Below are 6,000 nucleotides of genomic sequence, written 5' to 3'. Positions count from 1 at the left end.
TTCCACCTGAGGCTGACTGGCCGCATGCCCAGAATCTTGGGTTCTCCCATCATTTCCGGGCTTGAATGAAACAGAACCTGGGATCTGCAGCAGGGCCTGGGGTCTGGCTTCCTCAGTGGCCGCCCAAAGGGGCCAGGCATAATGCAGTGGCTCTCAGGTGGGGTGATTTCCCCCTGCAGGGGATATTTGACAATGTCTAGAGACATTTTTGGTCGTTAGACCTGGGTGTGTGGGGGTGTACTACTGGTATCCAGAGGGAAGAGGCCAGGGATGCTGCTAAACAGCCTACAAGGCACAGGATAGCCCCACTACAATAAAGATTCGTCTGGTCCAATGCCCATGGTGTCGGAGTTGAGAAACCCTGGTGTAGCGGTTAAGAACGAAGTCTCTAGAAAGACTAGCTGTGTGACCTCAGACGAGTTACTTCACCTCTCTGTGTTTCAGTTTCCTCATCTGTAAAAAGAGCATAATAATTGTATCTACTTCATATGGTTGTTGTGAGAATTAAATGTATTAATAATTAAATACATTAATAATTTAAAAATAAATTTATTTAATTTTGGCTGTGTTGGGTCTTCGTTGCTGCGTGTGGGCTTTCTCTAGTTGCGGCAAGCAGGGGCTACTCTTCATTGCGGTGCGCGGGCTTCTCATTGTGGTGGCTTCTCTTGTTGTAGAGCACAGGCTTCTAGGCACGCAGGCTTCACTAGTTGTGGCTTGTGAGCTCTAGAGCGCAGGCTCAGTAGTTGTGGCGCACGGGCTTAGTTGCCCCGTGGCATGTGGGATCTCCCCAGACCAGGGCTCGAACTTGTATCCCCTGCATTGGCAGGTGGATTCTTAACCACTGCCCCACCAGAGAAGTCCCTTAAATACATTAATAATTTATGTCAGTGAATGTCACTTGGAGAATATAATAGTAATATTAGTAGTAGTAACTGTGCCATGGAGAATAGTAACATTGAACGTGGTAATATTTTTTAAGGAAGCCACTCACAAACTTCAAGCTTCAAGAGTTACAAATATTTCACAATATACTTCACAAGTTATGAATTCTTAAATGCACACTTTCCCCACACTTTGACCTCTCTGTACTCAGGGTGTATCATACAGTCATGGTTGGCAGGTGGCCATCACACAGAGCTGTCACTGTCTGCACACGTGCATAAAACGTGGAAGGAAATCCTGGAGAAAGCAGAGAAGCCCCCCTTTTAAGAAATGGTGCACTGGGCTTCCCTGGTGGCGCAGTGGTTAGGAATCTGCCTGCCAGTGCAGGGGACTCAGGTTTGAGCCCTGGTCCAGGAAGATCCTACATGCCGCGGAGCAACTAAGCCCATGTACCACAATTACCGAGCCTGCTCTCTAGAGCCCGCGAGCCACAACTACTGAGCCCACATGCCACAACTACTGAACCCCGCATGCCTAGAGCCCGTGCTCAGCAACAAGAGAAGCCACCGCAATGAGAAGCCGGCGCACTGCAACGAAGAGCAGCTCCCGCTCACTGCAACTAGAGAAAGCCCACACATAGCAACAAAGACCCAACGCAGCCCAAAATAAATAAATAAATATTTTTTAAAAAGAAAGAAATGGTGCATCACTCACTGTTGATGGCTCAGAGGACAATATTATGTGAAAATATGGTCATTAGTGATGCTGAATCAGAAAGTGACCCAAGATTTGCACTCTTCTGAAGGGAATTCATTTTGCTTACATATTTCTTCTTATGTATGTACAAAAGTGATATATTATCAAACACCCATGTCTAAATAAATGAGAGATTTTTTAATAAGGACATGTTAAAAAATTCTACATGAGAAAACCTTGTGTCATAGTTTACTAGGTAATGTTCTTTTTCTAGTTATACATAAAATAATGGTGCATCTTACAATTTATGACATCATAGATTTGATGAAATGTGTAATAATCATACTGTCATTTACTGAGTCCTTATAATGTGCTAATCAGACTGTATATATTACCTCACTTAATCCTCTTAACAGCTCTATACTGTATGTACTATTATTGTTCATATTTTGCTAGTGAATAAACTGAGACTCAGAAGTGAAATAACTTGTCCAAGGTCAACAGCTGATAAGCAGAGCTAGGACTCCAAAGCCTTGGGGCTCAACCTTTGAATCCTGGTTCAGTACTACAGTCAGAGCCTGTGTCTTATTTTCCAGGTGTTGGCAACCTAACGCATGGATAGTAAAAACAGAAGGTGGCTGACCCAATGCTCAGCAACCTGTGGGCTGGTCTTTGCTCTGCTATTTCTCCTTCCCTACCCCAGTTTCTTAGCACCACCAGACCTTCCCCAGCATAGCTCCCCTGCCCAGTCCAATGGTAGAATACAACCAGAACTGTGATCAACATGGAGTACCACATTTCAGAGACTGCTGGTCTCCAGGCTTCCCTAAGGAAGAAAAGTTCATGTGCTGCACAGCTGAGAGGGGCTTAAAAGGATGGAGATGTTTTACAAGCTTTGGATAAAAATCATGTGGTCCTAGGCTGAACCACATCTTTAGAATTTTTCATTTATTTTCTCCCTTATAGTAAACTTCTGTCTCTGCAGATTCCAGCAAATTGCAGAGCAAAACACAGAGTCATTGTAACCAAACATCCAAAGGTAATTATACAACGGCATTACCAATGTGCAAGTAATAAAAGCCAATTGTGAAGCCTAGCAGATGTATCCTATTAGCATCACCAAGACTTAATTCCAAACTGTGTCTCCTCTCCAGCAGTACATGCCTTCCCAAGTCTCCCTGTGTGTTGGTGGAAGAGAAGATTGGCTGTTTGCAGGGGGTGTGGGGAGATGGTAAGCACTGCACCGGGAATCGAGAGACCTGTGTTCTTAAAGCTTGTGTGACCTTGAGCAAGACGCTTGACTGTCTATGCCTCATTCTCCCCTCCTTTAAAATGTGTGCCTTCCCCCGCCCCCCGCCCCCCACCGCTACCCCAGTTTCTAAAACTAAATGGCAACTCTCGTTTACTCTCTCCCATAACCCTGTGGAATCTGGTTTTCATTCTCATCATCTTTCAGGGCCTCTGAGCAAGTTCCTGTGCCCTGTTTCTCTCAGCAAGGATAACTACTTCCACCTGCCTTTGTAATTGGTTCCTGGGACAAGCAAAGCCTCTTGACAAGGCTGGGCTGCCTCGCGTGTGTTGGGTAAATGCTTGAAATATGGATTTTCTCCCCCCGTCACCCACCCGTCCCCAGGGTTCAGAGCTGAATGCATCGAGAAGTGCTGCTGTTGGCAATGCAGCAGCAGAAGTTTTGCTTTTCCTCTGCATTGTGACTCACTCACTCTGATGAGCAATGAAAAGATTGGGGTCTAGACAGTCTTGGATTATTTCCTGCCCCGTTCTCCCACTCAGGTCGTGGAAGTTGGCAACTTCAACAACTCTTTGCATAGAGGCCTAGAGAGGGGATGAGATTTTCTCAGTGTCTCACAGCAACTTATGGCTGAACTGGGATGTCAGTCCCGGTGGTCTGACTCCAAGTCCAATTATCAGAGTGAGAGAGTCAGAAGAGTCTGGGCTATGGATTCAAACTGACCTGATTTTAAACCCAGCATTGCCACAGGCTCACTGTGTCTCTTCCGCTTCCTCATCCCTGAAATGGAAATAATAACCACCTCACAGAACTGTGAGCATCAGACAGGATAATGTATATGGCACTCATGCTGTCTTGGGCTTAAAACTAGAAAAGACCCAAGTGACAACTGCTGGCACTTTAATGGGGATAGAGAGGAAGTGTTATTGCCCCACAAAAAAGGGGAATTTGGGTTAAGGTAAGATACCTAGCAGGACAGGACTCTTTTTACTTGAGGGACCTTAAAACACTCCCCATCACTTAAGCATATGAAGAGACAGGAGTCTCACTTGTTAAAGGGAGAAGTGTGAATCAAAACTACCCTGAGTATCATACGTAAATCATACCTCAATAAAGATAATTAAAAAATAACTACCCCAGGGCTTCCCTGGTGGCGTAGTGGTTGAGAGTCCGCCTGCCGATGCAAGGGACACAGGATCGTGCCCCGGTCCGGGAAGATCCCACATGCCGCGGAGTGGCTGGGCCTGTGAGCCATGGCCGCTGAGCCTGCGCATCCGGAGCCTGTGCTCCACAGAGGGAGAGGCCACCACAGTGAGGGGCCCACGTACCGCAAAGAAAAAAAAAAAAACTACCCTGAAATTGGTAAAGATCAAAATTCCTGGTAACAGACGGGTATCAAAGGGTGTGGGGAAGTGGGGGCATCCAGTGCAAAGTCCGAGGAGGGCAACTTGGCAAGAGTCATCAAAATCAGTCACGTCCACGCTGTTGGGTGCAGCAATCGCACTAGCGGTAGCTGGTTGCAGACGGCCCCTCCACCAGTGCGGTAACAACCGCGGCTCCTTTGGTATAAAACACGCCACCCGCACTCGAGCGCGGAGTGGGCAGAGGCAGCTTCACTTAGAGCTGGTTGGGGTGTGGGTGAGGTGATGGGCGTTGTTACTAACTTGAGGGCAAACAGTTTTGTGCCACTAGAGTCGCAGAGGGGGCTGGGGCTGGGGAGCAGCTCCTCGTCACGAGGGGACCACTCTGGGAGGGCTTGGAATCTGGCAGACCTGCCCATTCGTCCCTGCTCTTCTACCTACTAGCTGTGTGGTCTAACACAAGTCACTCAGAGTTGCTTTTCTCCATCTACTCACTGAAGATGGTACCACCTTCCATGAAGAGTTGACATGAGGATTAAATGAAATCCACAGGAGGACCTGGCTCAGTGTCTAGTGTCTGGCCAGCAAGCAGTGAAGGTTTTTCTCTTCTCCAGTTTATCCGTGTATCCCTCTTCCTATCTTTTTCTCTTCACCTCTCTGTTGCCTTTTTTGTAGTTGTGGCCAACACTCCCCTGCATCACACCCCAGCAGCTTGGAAGAGCATATGTCAGACAGTGATGGACCCAAGAGGCAACGGCTCATGTCTTAGCTTGAAGCTCCAACCTGTTCTGCCCTCCCTCCCTCCCCCTGGTCCTGAATGCCTGGTACACTGAGTTGGCTTGATCCTTGCCTTAGGCGCCTGGATTTCCTCCACTCCTTGACAGGGCCCCCAGCCAACTCCCCAGTGTGGTTTCGGTTTGGCTTACACCTCTGGTGCCGGCTTCTTCCTTTGTCTGGCTGTGGAACCTCCCCCAACCACACACCTTAGCAGAGGAGGTGGGAATTCAGATCCTGTCTCCACTAGTCATATCAAAAACAATGCGCTTTAGAAACAAACAAACAGCGCTTTTATTTTAAAATAATTATAATCTTGCAGAAAGTTGCAAAAATAATACAGAGGTCCTAAGTACCCTCCACCCAGCTTCCTCCTATGGTGACATTTTACACGTCAGCATTACACTTCTAAAATATGTATTTGGGCTTCCCTGGTGGCACAGTGGTTGAGATTCTGCCTGCCAATGCAGGGGACACGGGTTCGAGCCCTGGTCTGGGAAGATCCCACATGCTGCAGAGCATCTAAGCTTGTGAGCCACAACTACTGAAACCTGCACACCTAGAGCCCGTGCTCCACAACAAGAGAAGCCACCGCAATGAGAAGCCCGTGCACCACAACGAATAGTAGCCCCTGCTCGCCACAACTAGAGAAAGCCCCCGCACAACAACAAACACCCAACGCAGCCAAAAATAAATAAATAAATAAATAAATAAATAAATAAATAAAATATGTGTTTGGTACTTGTACCATCTGGGCAAGAATCTAGTATAGAAAGAAGATTTAGTGGTTCCAACCTTGTCATTGCAAATCTTCTGTTCCATCCCTCCCTGAAAGCCCTGGTCTTCCCTTTCTCCAGGACATTGTTCACTCACTGCTTCTGCCCAGAAAGTATTCTTTATCAGCCAGAGACTCAGGTGAGCTTAAGTCAAAGTGGAATTTACTGGAAAGCTATTGAACTGCACCGGAATCCGTGGGAAGACCAGGAGGCAGAGCAGGAGCCAGGAGAAGGACAGGGCATCCAGGACTCCCTGGTCACT

The sequence above is a fragment of the Mesoplodon mirus genome (genome assembly GCF_964341445.2).
Source record: "Mesoplodon mirus genome assembly, chromosome: 4".
Lineage (NCBI taxonomy): Eukaryota > Metazoa > Chordata > Mammalia > Artiodactyla > Ziphiidae > Mesoplodon > Mesoplodon mirus.
The sequence above is the reverse complement of the archived record's forward strand: the minus strand, read 5'-3'. Positions refer to the sequence as shown.